Source organism: Neolamprologus brichardi, chromosome 10 (assembly GCF_056152115.1).
Source record: "Neolamprologus brichardi isolate AB-2024 chromosome 10, ASM5615211v1, whole genome shotgun sequence".
NCBI lineage: Eukaryota > Metazoa > Chordata > Actinopteri > Cichliformes > Cichlidae > Neolamprologus > Neolamprologus brichardi.
The window spans coordinates 23,552,605-23,570,210 of NC_142113.1; positions in this window are offsets into that span (position 1 = coordinate 23,552,605).

Sequence of the window (17,606 nt, forward strand, 5' to 3'; positions counted from 1 at the left end):
TACTCTTTATATAGTTGGTAGGAGTCAGACCATGTTTCTTTTTAGCTGAAAAACATTACACCAGGTAACCTGCAGTGTTGAAAACGTCTTTTCCGACGATGTTTGCTACCCTACAATCCGTCCTGCTCTGTAGTAAAATCAGTGATATTTGACCGTCCCGTTGCTCCCATTGAAATTTATACAGCCTATTTAAAATCGAAAACTTAACATTATCTTGCCTGCTGTTGTTACCACTGTCCTGTTTGAAATGTAATGAGAGAAACTGGTTATTTTGTCATATGTGCATGTGCCGATATTGAACCCAAGTTACTAACTAGCTAACTGACTGGATGCAGTACAGAGAGGCAGCCTCTCTGTACTGCATACTCACTATGAGCATCATTATGAGCATCATTCATTATTCTCCCGCAGTAATTAAGGTTAGGATATGGGTTTTTTTTTTTTATTCCAATCCATTCTTCTTTTGCAGCATTTAAATAACCTTGATCAGATTTGATGGTTTTGTTACAGACTTTTCAAAAAAGTGTTTTGCTTTTCTTTCACAAATGTGGGGATTAAATTGTGTTAAAATGTACAAAACAGTGATGTCATCTTTTGTGACGAGGAACCAGGCACAGAGAGACTTGATGAATTTAAGAATCTTATGATTTAATAAAGAAATTTGCAGACTTGCACAGAGAGGCTTAAATTTTGATAACTGATAATGGAGATGAAGTCAGCAGACGATGAGGACAGGGAGGAACAGGGGTTTAAATGCACCAAGGAGACAGTCAGAGGGAACTCGGGACAACTGGAGACATTTAAGGATGCAGGGACTGACAGAGACGGGGAAGACTCATCTCTCATCGTGACGAGTAAAGTTTATCTTGCCTGGATGGGCAGCTCTCTGGGTGCTCAGCACCCCCAAAGCTATGATCCTAGAATCGCCCCTGAGGTGCAGTAAGCTGAAGACAGCCAGTGTTGCCAACTTAGCAACTTTCTCGCTATATTTAGCGAGTTTTCAGACCCTCTTAGCGACTTTTTTTTCTAAAAAGCGACAAATCTGGCGACACTTTCTGGTGTTATTGGAGACTTCTTTATGTCGACTTTTTGATGTGAAAGCGCGTATCGCTCTTACTCTCAACAAGCAGCGGTGCTTTGGCACGGTGCACTTCAACCGTGCCAAAGCGCTCACGGGTGGAGGACAGTCCTCCCCCAGCTGCTATCAGGGCAGGAAATGTTCACACCTATGCGTCCAAACTGCAAATGAATCGCGCATGAGTGAAGCCGCTGCTCCTGCATTGATTGTAACGCAGTCAGATCTTATTTTACTGTTATGCTGTTTTGTGGATCACAACTTTTAAAACTACTAATAAACACACACACACACACACACACACAAAGTAACTCTCCCAGAGTGCCAATTTCGGGTCACTTTTGTCGGTCCAAGCCCGGGTAAAGGATCAGGGTTGGAATTGTGACATTAAAAAACAATAATTGCTAAAAGAAATTTAATTTGTAGTTCTAATTCTAAATGCATTTAGGACGTTTTTTTACTCACTTTATGTCTCTTCCACGATGTTATTTCTCTCTCCAACAACGTAGGTTACAATTACATTAGCATGGCCAATTATTTAAATTAGGCGATGACATCATTTAGTGACTTCTAGCGACTTTTAGGACAACCAATAGCGATTTTCCCTACTGAGGAGTTGGCAACACTGAAGACAGGTTCAACCGTCTGTTTGTTGAAAAATAGTAACGCAACCACTCCGCATTTTCTTGGTAGAAACGGTAACGGCGTTGTAACGATAGGAATAGTAATTAGTTAGATTACTTGTTACTGAAAAAGGTAACGCAGTTAGTAACGCCGTTGCTTGTAACGCCGTTGCTTGTAACGCCATTTCAAGACGGTTACAAGAAGGATCTCAGTGCCTTTAAACTTTAATGCTAAGAGAACCATCTCACCCTCAATGTCACAAAAACAGAAGAGATGATAGTGGACTTCTGGTGGACTTCTGGTGTAGTAAAGCACATACCCACATCACCATCAACGGCGCTGCTGTAGAAAGAGTGAATAAGTTCCGTTTCCTAGCTGTACATCTGGCAGAGGATCTCAAATGGTCAGTTCACACGAACAACATACCCCTTCATAGACGGCGCAGTGTGACGAGAGTGACAAACCGCGCTAGCCGTTAAACTGCGCTACCTGTGAAACTGCGCTGCCTGTGAAAATGCCAGTTAAACCACGCAGGCAGCACAGTCTGGTGGGTGTGACGGGCAGTGTGACGGGCAGTGTGACGGCAGCGCGTTTCTAATCTGTGTGACTGATGTGACGTCATACAACCTTCGCAGGCAGCAGCGAGGTGCGACTGGTGTGACGGCAGCGCGGTGTGGCCAGTGTGGCGTGGTGTAACGTCAAGCAGCCTTCGTAGACGGCAGCGTGGTGTTACGTCAGGGGTGTATATTGAACTCTACACCTACGACTGCACGGCAACTAGTATCTCCAATTTCATTGTGAAGTTTGCGGACGATACAACAGTGGTGGGTTTAATACCCCGGTGTGACCGATGTGACGGCAGCAAGATGTGACCTGTGTATCCGATGTCACTGGTGTGACGTTACGCAGCCTTTGTAGACGGAAGTGTGGTGTTACGTCAGAGGTGTATACTTTCATGTACTCACACTACACCTACGACTGCACGGCCACTAGTATCTCCAATTTCATTTTGATGTTTGCGGATGACACAATAGTGAGGGTGATGTTACAAGAAGGATCTCAGTGCCTTTAAACTTTAATGCGAACCATCTCACCCTCAATGTCAGAAAAACAGAAGAGATGACGGTGGACTTCTGGAGGTGTAGTAAAGCACATACCCCGATTACCATCAACGGCGCTGCTGTGGAAAGAGTGAATCGCTTCCGTTTCCTAGCCGTACATCTGGCGGAGAATATCAAATGGTCAGTTCACACAAAAAACATACTTCCATACCCTTAAATGACAGCGCAGTGTGACAAACCACGCTAGCCGTGAAACTGTGGTACCCGTGAAATCTTGCTGCCCGATAAACCGCGCTAACCGTGAAACCGCGCTACCCGATAAACCGCGCTACCCGTGAAACAGCGCTACCCGATAAACCGCGCTACCCGATAAACCGCGCTACCCGTGAAACCGGGCTACCCGTTAAACCGCGCTACCTGTGAAATCTTGCTGCCCGTGAAACCACGCTACCCATTAAACCACGCTGCCAGTTAAGCCACGCAGGCAGCACGGTGTGATGGGTGTGACGGGCAGTGTGATGGCAGCGCAGTGTGACTTGTGTGACTGGTGTGACCTGTGTGGCCAGTGTGGCGTGGTGTAACATCATGCAGCCTTCGCAGACGGCAGCGTGGCGTTACGTCAGGGGTGTATATTGAACTCTAATGTACTCACTCTACACCTACGACTGCACGGCCACTAGTATCTCCTATTTCATCTTGAAGTTTGTGCATGAGACAATAGTGGTGGGCATTGTTGAGCAAGTTACTTTGAAAAAGTAATTTATTTTAGTTACTAGTTACTTCTTCAAAAAAGTAACTGAGTTACAAGATTCTAAAAGTAATTAATTACTTGAAAAGTAACTATTGCATTACTTAGGAAAAAAATTAACCCTTTGGGGTCCAGGGTGTAATTGGCCATTTTTCACTACATTTGGTTTTACCTCATTTCACTGTTAAAAACTATTTACTTTACCCTGTTTGGTATCATTCTTTTCAGCACAACCTCACGTGTCTGAATTTATATTTATATTTTCATTTTGACATACTGTATTAACACAATTGATCTAAAATCAGACAAAAAACCACAAACATGTTTACTGAATCATATTTCATGACTTTAAATGCAAATATAAGATGCCACACAAATTATTTCTGCCACTCCAAAAAAAATAATTTCTGTCCACTATAAAGGAGAACATCACAAGCCTGACACCTGCAGAAAACTATCTACAACACTACACACTAACTACACAAGACAACACATTAACTACCCACTCCAAAGATGCTCTCTCTCTCTTTTTCTGCTCTCTCTCTCTCACTGTCACTCCTAAAACTTACCCCTCTTTCTAAACAACCAAATGTCATGTTGCCATATCATTTTTTGATTGGTCGACATGGTGCATTTTTCCACCAACATGAAAGGGGTGGGGTTTTTTTGTTTGTTTGTTTGTTTGGTGTTTTTTGGTCATAGCAGAGAGTGCTTGCTAGTGCTGTCCTTACAAAGTAAACATGACGAAAATATTGAGGAAAAACACTACATATATATTGTTTATCATGACTCTGGTTTTATGTGGCCTATCAACACAGTTTAAATATCACCTTGTTGCTTTGTCATCTTGAAGTGGTCATGTGATTGGCTTACCACGACTACTTTATTCTTCCTCAGGCAAACAGCAACACTCATGCCATTGTTTTGCCCCCTAGTTCCAGGTGTTGTGCTAGAAAGTGATCGTCTGGCAGAAAGTGATTGCCGTCCGCGGGAGCTACTTAAAGCTGTAGCGCCCAGATTATGTAGAGCTACTTCTGTGCAACTGATATAAGGTGCAGTAAGCTGAAGATAGCCAGTGTTGCCAACTTAGCGACTTTGTCGCTATATTTAGCGAGTTTTCAGACCCTCTTAGCGACTTTTTTTTCTAAAAAGCTACAAATCTGGCGACACTTTCTGGTGTTATTGGAGACTTATTTATGTCGACTTTTTGATGTGAAAGCGCGTATCGCTCTTACTCTCAACAAGCAGCGGTGCTTTGGCACGGTGCACCTCACCCGTGCCAAAGCGCTAACGGGCGGAGGACAGTCCTCCCCCAGCTGCTATCAGGGCAGGAGATGTTCACACCTATGGGTCCAAACTGCAAATGAATCGCGCATGAGTGAAGCCGCTGCTCCCGCACTGACTGTAACGCAGTCAGATCTTATTTTACTGTTATGCTGTTTTGTGGATCACAACTTTTAAAACTACTAATAAACACACACACACACACACACAAAGTAACTCTCCCAGAGTGCCAATTTCGGGTCACTTTTGTCGGTCCAAGCCCGGGTAAAGGATCAGGGTTGGAATTGTGACATTAAAAAACAATAATTGCTAAAAGAAATTTAATTTGTAGTTCTAATTCTAAATGCATTTAGGACGTTTTTTTACTCACTTTATGTCTCTTCCACGATGTTATTTCTCTCTCCAACAACGTAGGTTACAATTACATTAGCATGGCCAATTATTCAAATTAGGCAATGACATCATTTAGTGACTTCTAGCGACTTTTAGGACAACCAATAGCGATTTTCCCTACTGAGGAGTTGGCAACACTAAAGACAGGTTCAACCGTCTGTTTGTTGAAAAATAGTAACGCAAACGCTCCCCATTTTCTTGGTAGAAACGGTAACGGCGTTGTAACGATAGGAATAGTAATTAGTTAGATTACTTGTTACTGAAAAAGGTAACGCAGTTAGTAACGCCGTTGCTTGTAACGCCGTTGCTTGTAACGCCGTTGCTTGTAACGCCATTTCAAGACGGTTAAAAGAAGGATCTCAGTGCCTTTAAACTTTAATGCTAAGAGAACCATCTCACCCTCAATGTCACAAAAACAGAAGAGATGATAGTGGACTTCTGGAGGTGTAGTAAAGCACATACCCACATCACCATCAACGGCGCTGCTGTAGAAAGAGTGAATAATTTCCGTTTCCTAGCTGTACATCTGGCAGAGGATCTCAAATGGTCAGTTCACACGAACAACATACCCCTTCATAGACGGCGCAGTGTGACGAGAGTGACAAACCGCGCTAGCCGTTAAACTGCGCTACCTGTGAAACTACGCTGCCTGTGAAAATGCCAGTTAAACCACGCAGGCAGCACAGTCTGGTGGGTGTGACGGGCAGTGTGACGGGCAGTGTGACGGCAGCGCGTTTCTAATCTGTGTGACTGATGTGACGTCATACAACCTTCGCAGGCAGCAGCGAGGTGCGACTGGTGTGACGGCAGCGCGGTGTGGCCAGTGTGGCGTGGTGTAACGTCAAGCAGCCTTCGTAGACGGCAGCGTGGTGTTACGTCAGGGGTGTATATTGAACTCTACACCTACGACTGCACGGCAACTAGTATCTCCAATTTCATTGTGAAGTTTGCGGACGATACAACAGTGGTGGGTTTAATACCCCGGTGTGACCGATGTGACGGCAGCAAGATGTGACCTGTGTATCCGATGTCACTGGTGTGACGTTACGCAGCCTTTGTAGACGGAAGTGTGGTGTTACGTCAGAGGTGTGTACTTTCATGTACTCACACTACACCTACGACTGCACGGCCACTAGTATCTCCAATTTCAATGTGAAGTTGGCGGACAATACAACAGTGGTGGGTCTTATCACCAAAGGTGAAACCCGGATGTGACGGCAGCACGGTGCGACCTGTGTGACCGGTGTGGCGCCGTGTAACATCATGCAGCCTTCACAGACGGCAGCGTGGTGTTACATCAGGGGTGTATACTGAACTCTACACCTTTGACTTCACGGCCACTAGTATCTCCAATTTCATTTTGATGTTTGCGGATGACACAATAGTGAGGGTGATGTTACAAGAAGGATCTCAGTGCCTTTAAACTTTAATGCGAACCATCTCACCCTCAATGTCAGAAAAACAGAAGAGATGACGGTGGACTTCTGGAGGTTTAGTAAAGCACATACCCCGATTACCATCAACGGCGCTGCTGTGGAAAGAGTGAATCGCTTCCGTTTCCTAGCCGTACATCTGGCGGAGAATCTCAAATGGTCAGTTCACACAAAAAACATACTTCCATACCCTTCAATGACAGCGCAGTGTGACAAACCACGCTAGCCGTGAAACTGTGCTACCCGTGAAATCTTGCTGCCCGTTAAACCGCGCTACCCGTGAAACCGCGCTACCCGATAAACCGCGCTACCCGTGAAACCGCGCTACCCGATAAACCGCGCTACCCGATAAACCGCGCTACCCGATAAACCGCGCTACCCGATAAACCGCGCTACCCGTGAAACCGTGCTACCCGTTAAACCGCGCTACCCGATAAACCGCGCTACCTGTGAAATCTTGCTGCCCGTGAAACCACGCTACCCATTAAACCACGCTGCCAGTTAAGCCACGCAGGGAGCACGGTGTGATGGGTGTGACGGGCAGTGTGATGGCAGCGCAGTGTGACTTGTGTGACTGGTGTGACCTGTGTGGCCAGTGTGGCGTGGTGTAACATCATGCAGCCTTCGCAGACGGCAGCGTGGCGTTACGTCAGGGGTGTATATTGAACTCTAATGTACTCACTCTACACCTACGACTGCACGGCCACTAGTATCTCCTATTTCATCTTGAAGTTTGTGCATGAGACAATAGTGGTGGGCATTGTTGAGCAAGTTACTTTGAAAAAGTAATTTATTTTAGTTACTAGTTACTTCTTCAAAAAAGTAACTGAGTTACAAGATTCTAAAAGTAATTAATTACTTGAAAAGTAACTATTGCATTACTTAGGAAAAAAATTAACCCTTTGGGGTCCAGGGTGTAATTGGCCATTTTTCACTACATTTGGTTTTACCTCATTTCACTGTTAAAAACTATTTACTTTACCCTGTTTGGTATCATTCTTTTCAGCACAACCTCACGTGTCTGAATTTATATTTATATTTTCATTTTGACATACTGTATTAACACAATAGATCTAAAATCAGACGAAAAACCACAACCATGTTTACTGAATCATATTTCATGACTTTAAATGCAAATATAAGATGCCACACAAATTATTTCTGCCACTCCAAAAAAAATAATTTCTGTCCACTATAAAGGAGAACATCACAAGCCTGACACCTGCAGAAAACTATCTACAACACTACACACTAACTACACAAGACAACACATTAACTACACACTCCAAAGATGCTCTCTCTCTCTCTTTTTCTGCTCTCTCTCTCTCACTGTCACTCCTAAAACTTACCCCTCTTTCTAAACAACCAAATGTCATGTTGCCATATCATTTTTTGATTGGTCGACATGGTGCATTTTTCCACCAACATGAAAGGGGTGGGGTTTTTTTGTTTGTTTGTTTGTTTGGTGTTTTTTGGTCATAGCAGAGAGTGCTTGCTAGTGCTGTCCTTACACAGTAAACATGACGAAAATATTGAGGAAAAACACTACATATATATTGTTTATCATGACTCTGGTTTTATGTGGCCTATCAACACAGTTTAAATATCACCTTGTTGCTTTGTCATCTTGAAGTGGTCATGTGATTGGCTTACCACGACTACTTTATTCTTCCTCAGGCAAACAGCAACACTCATGCCATTGTTTTGCCCCCTAGTTCCAGGTGTTGTGCTAGAAAGTGATCGTCTGGCAGAAAGTGATTGCCGTCCGCGGGAGCTACTTAAAGCTGTAGCGCCCAGATTATGTAGAGCTACTTCTGTGCAACTGATATAAGGTGCAGTAAGCCGAAGACAGCCAGTGTTGCCAACTTAGCAACTTTGTCGCTATATTTAGCGAGTTTTCAGACCCTCTTAGCGACTTTTTTTTTCTAAAACGCTACAAATCTGGCGACACTTTCTGGTGTTATTGGAGATTTATTTATGTCAACTTTTTGATGTGAAAGCGCGTATCGCTTTTACTCTCAACAAGCAGCGGTGCTTAGGCACGGTGCACCTCAACCGTGCCAAAGCGCTCACGGGCGGAGGATAGTCCTCCCCCAGCTGCTATCAGGGCAGGAGATGTTCACACCTATGGGTCCAAACTGCAAATGAATCGCGCATGAGTGAAGCCGCTGCTCCCGCACTGACTGTAACGCAGTCAGATCTTATTTTACTGTTATGCTGTTTTGTGGATCACAACTTTTAAAACTACTAATAAACACACACACACACACACACAAAGTAACTCTCCCAGAGTGCCAATTTCGGGTCACTTTTGTCGGTCCAAGCCCGGGTAAAGGATCAGGGTTGGAATTGTTACATTAAAAAACAATAATTGCTAAAAGAAATTTAATTTGTAGTTCTAATTCTAAATGCATTTAGGACGTTTTTTTACTCACTTTATGTCTCTTCCACAATGTTATTTCTCTCTCCAACAACGTAGGTTACAATTACATTAGCATGGCCAATTATTCAAATTAGGCGATGACATCATTTAGTGACTTCTAGCGACTTTTAGGACAACCAATAGCGATTTTCCCTACTGAGGAGTTGGCAACACTGAAGACAGGTTCAACCGTCTGTTTGTTGAAAAATAGTAACGCAACCGCTCCGCATTTTCTTGGTAGAAACGGTAACGGCGTTGTAACGATAGGAATAGTAATTAGTTAGATTACTTGTTGCTGAAAAAGGTAACGCAGTTAGTAACACCGTTGCTTGTAACGCCGTTGCTTGTAACGCCATTTCAAGACGGTTACAAGAAGGATCTCAGTGCCTTTAAACTTTAATGCGAACCATCTCACCCTCAATGTCAGAAAAACAGAAGAGATGACGGTGGACTTCTGAAGGTGTAGTAAAGCACATACCCCGATTACCATCAACGGCGCTGCTGTGGAAAGAGTGAATCGCTTCCGTTTCCTAGCCGTACATCTGGCGGAAAATCTCAAATGGTCAGTTCACACAAAAAACATACTTCCATACCCTTCAATGACAGCGCAGTGTGACAAACCACGCTAGCCGTGAAACTGTGGTACCCGTGAAATCTTGCTGCCCGTTAAACCGCGCTACCCGTGAAACCGCGCTACCCGATAAACCGCGCTACCCGATAAACCGCGCTACCCGATAAACCGCGCTACCCGTGAAACCGCGCTACCCGATAAACCGCGCTACCCGTGAAACCGCGCTACCCGATAAACCGCGCTACCCGATAAACCGCGCTACCCGTGAAACCGCGCTACCCGATAAACCGCGCTACCCGATAAACCGCGCTACCCGTTAAACCGCGCTACCTGTGAAACCTTGCTGCCCGTGAAACCGCGCTACCCATTAAACCACGCTGCCAGTTAAGCCACGCAGGCAGCACGGTGTGATGGGTGTGACAGGCAGTGTGATGGCAGCGCAGTGTGACTTGTGTGACTGGTGTGACCTGTGTGGCCAGTGTGGCGTGGTGTAACATCATGCAGCCTTCGCAGACGGCAGCGTGGCGTTACGTCAGGGGTGTATATTGAACTCTAATGTACTCACTCTACACCTACGACTGCACGGCCACTAGTATCTCCTATTTCATCTTGAAGTTTGTGCATGAGACAATAGTGGTGGGCATTGTTGAGCAAGTTACTTTGAAAAAGTAATTTTTTTTAGTTACTAGTTACTTCTTCAAAAAAGTAACTGAGTTACAAGTTTCTAAAAGTAATTAATTACTTGAAAACTAACTATTGCATTACTTAGGAAAAAAATTAACCCTTTGGGGTCCAGGGTGTAATTGGCCATTTTTCACTACATTTGGTTTTACCTCATTTCACTGTTAAAAACTATTTACTTTACCCTGTTTGGTATCATTCTTTTCAGCACAACCTCACGTGTCTGAATTTATATTTATATTTTCATTTTGACATACTGTATTAACACAATTGATCTAAAATCAGACGAAAAACCACAAACATGTTTACTGAATCATATTTCATGACTTTAAATGCATTTAAAATCTAAAACTTAACATTATCTTGCCTGCTGTTGTTACCACTGTCCTGTTTGAAATGTAATGAGAGAAACTGGTTATTTTGTCATATGTGCATGTGCCGATATTGAACCCAAGTACTAACTAGCTAACTGACTGGATGCAGTACAGAGAGGCAGCCTCTCTGTACTGCATACTCATTATGAGCATCATTCATTATTCTCCCGCAGTAATTAAGGTTAGGATATGGTTTTTTTTTTTATTCCAATCCATTCTTCTTTTGCAGCATTTAAATAACCTTGATCAGATTTGATGGTTTTGTTACAGACTTTTCAAAAAAGTGTTTTGCTTTTCTTTCACAAATGTGGGGATTAAATTGTGTTAAAATGTACAAAACAGTGATGTCATCTTTTGTGATGAGGAACCAGGCACAGAGAGACTTGATGAATTTAAGAATCTTATGATTTAATAAAGAAATTTGCAGACTTGCACAGAGAGGCTTAAATTTTGATGAGTGATAATGGAGATGAAGTCAGCAGACGATGAGGACAGGGAGGAACAGGGGTTTAAATGCACCAAGGAGACAGTCAGAGGGAACTCGGGACAACTGGAGACATTTAAGGATGCAGGGACTGACAGAGACGGGGAAGACGTCTCATCGTGACGAGTAAAGTTTATCTTGCCTGGATGGGCAGCTCTCTGGGTGCTCAGCACCCCCAAAGCTCTGATCCTAGAATCGCCCCTGACATCAGCTTTCCCATCAGTTGCCCATGTAAGCTCATGGTAGCATTTGAAATGCTCTGTTTTTCTGGACTCTTTGCTCGTGTCTGTATCAACACGTTAGTGTCCAAAGAGAAAATGAACTCCAGGTCATATTGTTCAGAGGAGCAGCTGACTGTCAGGTGGTCTGGTGACAACACAAACACGCAGTCACATATATATGCAACAACAATTACAACATGACATTAACAGCTCTACAACCTGTTATCTGTTTCTAAAGCCTTTATATTTATTTTGGAAATGTGTATGAATATGAACACTAATTTGATTTGATAATAATTTTAACTCTTTTATAATACATTACTGGCAATTGTAATGAAATAGAAAAATATGTAATAAATACTATAATTATAATCCTGAAACTCGTATGTACCTGCAAAACCGACTAAAAAAACCTGCAGGTTTTGAATTTTGTGACCTTTCAGACATACAGTGCTCGGATTGAAAAGTTCTTTTTCCCTCTGTTTTTAGCTTCATAACACATTCTGATATTTATTTTACTATTGCACATATGTTATTTGAAGATAGTGATTGTTTGGTTTTACCTAGTATATCCAGATAGATGTTAACTGTGTGCAATAATACACCGTCAGTAGAATCGTATTGTTCCATCGTGTACTCTCCAGAGTCATTTTTTGTTGCTTTTGTCAGACTGAATATTCCATTTCCAAAGAATGTACGGTTCTTGAAGTTTTCATTTATATTAACTGATGAATTATTTTTTAATCTTAAAATTACATCTTTATTCTTTGTCAAGCTTGTCCTTGTATGCGGAATAGTAGGTAAGTAAAAAATGAGTGGTTCTCCTAAAAATCCAAAACACGTCTGGGGTCGAGGTTCAGTTAGATTGCATATCAAAGACCCTAATGAGAAAATTAAGAAAAGGAGAAATTAACCATTGTCACTCATTTTCACTCCAAATAAAACCATATGGTTTACTTTTACAGTTACTAACACATCTCATGTCACTGAAATGACTTTTTAATGACTTTGTCAATACAACGACTAATGACACCATTATCTAATGTAATGTTATATAGGATTTAATATATATATAGTTATGTATGCTTTTATGACATCAGACCACACAATGAATAATACAATCAAATATTTAAATGCTTTTGTGAATTAATTGAAAAGCTGTATGGATTTTTTTATCTACATAAATAATTGAAGCGTACCTTGTGCCACAGCAATGATTGCCGGAGCTGTGATGATCATGTAGATCAAAATCATTTTCTGTTGAGATACAATTAGAATTTTGTTTCTGCTGCACATATGACATAACACAACTAATATGTGGTTTCAAAATAGAAGGCAAGAACATGAGGACATAGGAAGTTGTAAAAAGATTTCTTGCATGAATTTTCTAGAATGTTGTTATTGTTTTGGGGGTTTTTTTTAGAATTCTTTGTTGTTTTTTTGAAGTACAGAGACATAAGTTTAGCACTACTGACCTGCAGCAGAAGTCCTTCTCTGTGGCAGCAGGGTGGGACAAGCTATGGTCTTTTGGTTTGGACAGAAATGAGTAAGCATCTATTTAAAGTCACTGATGTCATACTAAGGCACTTAGTGATGTATCATATTTTTTTCTGTACTTGTACAAATATGTACATATACTGTAGTAGCTGGCTAATTTAGAGCTATACATTTTTTAAATATGCATTTTCAAGCTGCTGTATTGAGTACAAGTTGAGTTGAGTACAAGAGAGGCACAGAAATCATCTCCAGATTAAACTGTTAATAATAATTCAAAGGAAAGACTGTTCAAAGGTATGTTTTACAGTACGTACAAAGCAAGATCTGATATCCTGTGTTAGTATTGTTCCTACGTCTTCATAACAAGATTGGTCCAAGATCAGCATTGCAACTGACCAGTGCTGTCAGTGTTGTCTGAGCATTTATTTAGCATTATATAATGCTGCTCCTCCACATCGAAAGGAGCCAGTTGAGGTGGTTCGGGCATCTGACAAGGATGCCCCCTGGGCGCCTCCTGGGCAAGGTTTTCCGGGCATGTCCCAACGGGAGGAGGCCCCGGGGCAGACCCAGGACACGCTGGAGAGATTATATCTCTCGGCTGGCCTGGGAACGCCTTGGTGTTCCCCCTGATAAGCTGGAGGAGGTGGCTGGGGAGAGGGAGGTCTGGGCTTCTCTGCTTGGGCTGCTGCCCCCGCGACCTGGCCCCGGATAAGCGGAAGAAAATGGATGGATGGATGGATGGATGGATAATAAATTATTAAAAACTATCACTAGAAAATCAACATGAAAACGTAACTTGATAACATACTTATTATATTGCATAAATTATTAAATAAACCAAAGCAACTGAAATGCTTACTATTTGTTTCATTTTACTTACCCTCATTAGCCTTTGCAGGTCTTCTTTTTTTGCAAAACTTTTTTATAACCATACTCAAAATCACAATGACAAAGAGCATGATGACATTTGCGATCACAGCCACTGTCAAAGTAAAGCAAATGTCAAACAATATTGAATATCAGGACTCTGTTTGAAAGCTGAAGTGATTAATTTAGTTTGCTTTAATACTTTAATTCAGCTGTCCCGAACCCCCGGGCCTCGGACCGGTACCGGTCCGTGAGTCGTTTGGTACCGGGCCGCGAGAGTTGAGGCTCAGGTGTGAAATGTATGGTTTTCAGGGTTTTTATCGGTTTTCAGCGTTATTTTGTTATCGTTTTTATCGTTAACACGGTTTTCCAGGGTCTTTTCACGTGTGTTATGAATAAATCTTTTTTTTTTTCGGTACCGGTACTAGTTTTATTTTGTTGTATTTATCCGCGACACCTTACAGGCCGGTCCGTGAAAATATTGTCGGGCATAAACCGGTCAGTGGCGCAAAAAAGGTTGGGGACCGCTGCTTTAATTTAACCTGTTTAAATTCCTTGAAAAGAAAGTGTGTAGTGATATGTCAAAAAAAAAAAATTAATCTGTTAACCAAATGTACTACCTTTGCAGGCTACCAGGTGAATAGTTGTTTCATCTCTGCTGACATTGTTCCAAACTCGACACATAAGGTTTCCTGTCAGCATCCCATGCAAGTTGATGGTAACCTTTGAAACAATGGATTTCTCAGTTGTCCAGTTGCTCAGGGATTGGTCTTTGCTTTGTATCAGAAAGTGATCGTCCAGAGTCAAAATTAATTGTACATCTCCCTCAGAGAAGCAGCTGACATTCATCTGTTCTGGTGCCCAGCATGTTTGAGACAGTGTTGGCTTTGACACTGGAGCTGAAAGATTCATATAGCAGATGCTGAATAAAGAAAGAAAGAAAGAAAGAAAGTTCCAGAGGAACTATTCTTTTTTTTAATCAGAAAAACAATGAGAATTATTTAATAATTTAAGTTGTCTCATAGCTAATTACATTATTATTAAATCCTGTTAAAATGTAAAACTATTAATTTGTTTTGTCATACTAGTTGAAAGTCTAAGATGAAAATTATAATGTAATCATGAATCCTGTTTGGTCAGTGTATGTTATTTTTGAATTTTTATTCAATTTTCCACTTTTCTGTTTAAATATTAATTCACAGTACATTGTACATGGATGTTTCAATATCTTCTAAAACAACAAAATAAATATTGCAAATCATTTGAAATGTTAAAGTGGTAATCAGCAGTTTTAACCTAAAAATTAGTTCTTTTTCAAATTATTCTTCAGTACTAACCGCAAGTACGCTGCTGTAGTTGTTGATACAAATTAAAGCTTAGACATCATTAAGTTTCATTTCTGACATTTGTTTATCTTAAGTCATTCGCCACCAATACTTTTTCATCTTTTTTTTTTTTTTACAATTTGTGCATTCAGTGTTTTGCTAATAACATAACCTAAAAAACCTGAGATTGAACAAAATCTTGATTTAAAAAAATAAATAAACAAATGAATAATAATAATGATAATAAACTTACCTTGTACTTTCAAATACACTTTCACATTTTTCAGTAATATTCCACGATGATCGAATTCCTCCAACACATAATAGCCTGAGTGTTTCTTCATAGCTTTACCTAACTTAAGCATTTCATTGCTTATGCTTTGTGACTGATCAGCATATTCCTCATTTAATTTTATTTTCCCCTGATATTTTTTTGATAAAATCCAGTGTTTGTCATCCTTCATGATTAAAAGTGAAGAGTTAGGTTTAAATGGCAGATGAAAAATTAGCAGCTGTCCTGCAGCTCCGAAACAATGATGACTTCCAGGAGATTCTGAAAAATGGCATACAATTGAATCTAAAAGCAAAAAAAAAGAAACACACTTTTAAAACATTTACACCAACTGGAAAACATTATTTATTATATTAATTTATTGTCCATCACATCCATTTTCTATGGCATGTATAATTCAGGGTAAGGGGGGGCGGGGGGCGGCAGGAGCCTATCTGAAGTACCACGGGGCGAGATACATCCTTAATTTCTTATATTAAAAAAAAAAATTCATGTAAATTTAACATTAAAGTTGCTCCAAGATTATTTCTATCTTTTGTTTTAAGTCAATTTTTTGAATGTTATTTTATTTTTTATTAGTGTGAATGATTGCCTTCTGCGTTACTCTCTCATTCAGTGTGTCTTTATTGAAACCCAGGTAAAATATCTTACTTTACAGTAAATACCTTTTGCCAAAGCCGTTGTTGCCAGAACTGCAATACTCATGTAGAAGGAAATCATTGTTTCTATAACACAGCAGTAAAAATTTGATTATAATAACATATTACTTTTAATGCTAGAAGAAAATATATATATGGTTAAAAGGTTATGTTTAGCCAATCTTACTCAAGTAATTGTGAGGTTTAGTTAAAAAGTGCATTTGATAAAAAATAACACAATAGTAATAATCATAATCATAATATTAATAATAAATTAAAAACGATATGGGCAATCAAAGTGAAATAGCCTATATGGATTATTGATCCAAAATGCTAAATTAATTATCAGCTTACATAGATTCAAATTCCAGGCTGTCACTCACCACATTTAAAAGTTGGTCATGTATTGTTTGCTGCTGTGTAAGACAAAGTGACTGATTTTTCACTGGCAGAGGGTTGGTTTTATGCTCTTCCTTGCTGTTTGCTTTCTCTTATGATAAGAACGGAAGCAGTTATATTCAAACCCAGTTTACTAAGAACTCTATTCTCCTTAAAAATAGTTATTTACAGGTCAATGCATCAAAATATAGATAATTACTAATACAAACTAAAAATAAAAAATTAAACAAAGACAGAAATAATAACAATTAAATTCCTTAATATCTTGATTGATCACTTGAAGACCTCGGTTTCTTGTTAAAATAAACAACAACTTTGCTGAAAAAGATGTTTTTCTTGCTAGGGGCATATTTATCTAAACACCCCATGTACCTTTAAGCACTGATGGTGAATTTCATTAATTCCTACAAATGTACTAAATTCTTTATATAAACAGATTTGAGATATGTATTTGCAGACTCATACACATGAGAACATTGAGCATTGTTCAGAGTGTGACAAATCTAATTACTTACACATGGACTGAGTTACGCATATACAGCTTTTAACTTATAAGTGCAGATATTGCAATTGTGCATACATTTATTGCCCATAATATCGTACAGACCATATGGTCTGTATTTTATTGCTTCTAGTTACTTGTGAAAAGCATTAGCCCCATCATGTGGCAAGTGCTGATCACTGCATTATTTAGTCACTCAAAAGGTTTGCATGGAATGATAACACTAATTCTAGTTCACAAGTTTGATGTAAAGGTGAATAAATGGTTTAAATGATTTTTATTAGAAAACGGATTTGTTTGTCAAGAATATAACAGGAATTATTATTCATCCCTGTCCTTACAGTATCCCTACCTGGCAGCTCCATATTCAAAATCCGTTGTCCAGTGTATCCAGCATCCCTCCTCCAATGCATCTCAAACTCACACCTTGTGTAATTTGTTTTATATATTCTAATCTTGTTCATCCTGTTCACTCAATGAAAATTCTTTAGCTTTGCTACCATTAGCTCAGTCTTTTTGTCAGTGCCACCAATGAACTATCTCACTACCAACTTGTATTTTTATCCTGACACAAATCATGCTTGATACTCGTCTCCACCCACTCCAGCCTGCCTACAGTCTCTTCACCACTCGTGTACTGTCCAGTGCTTTGGTTGACTCCAGGTATTTAAACTCATCGACCCTCATGCACCTGAACACCAAAGTCCACATAGAC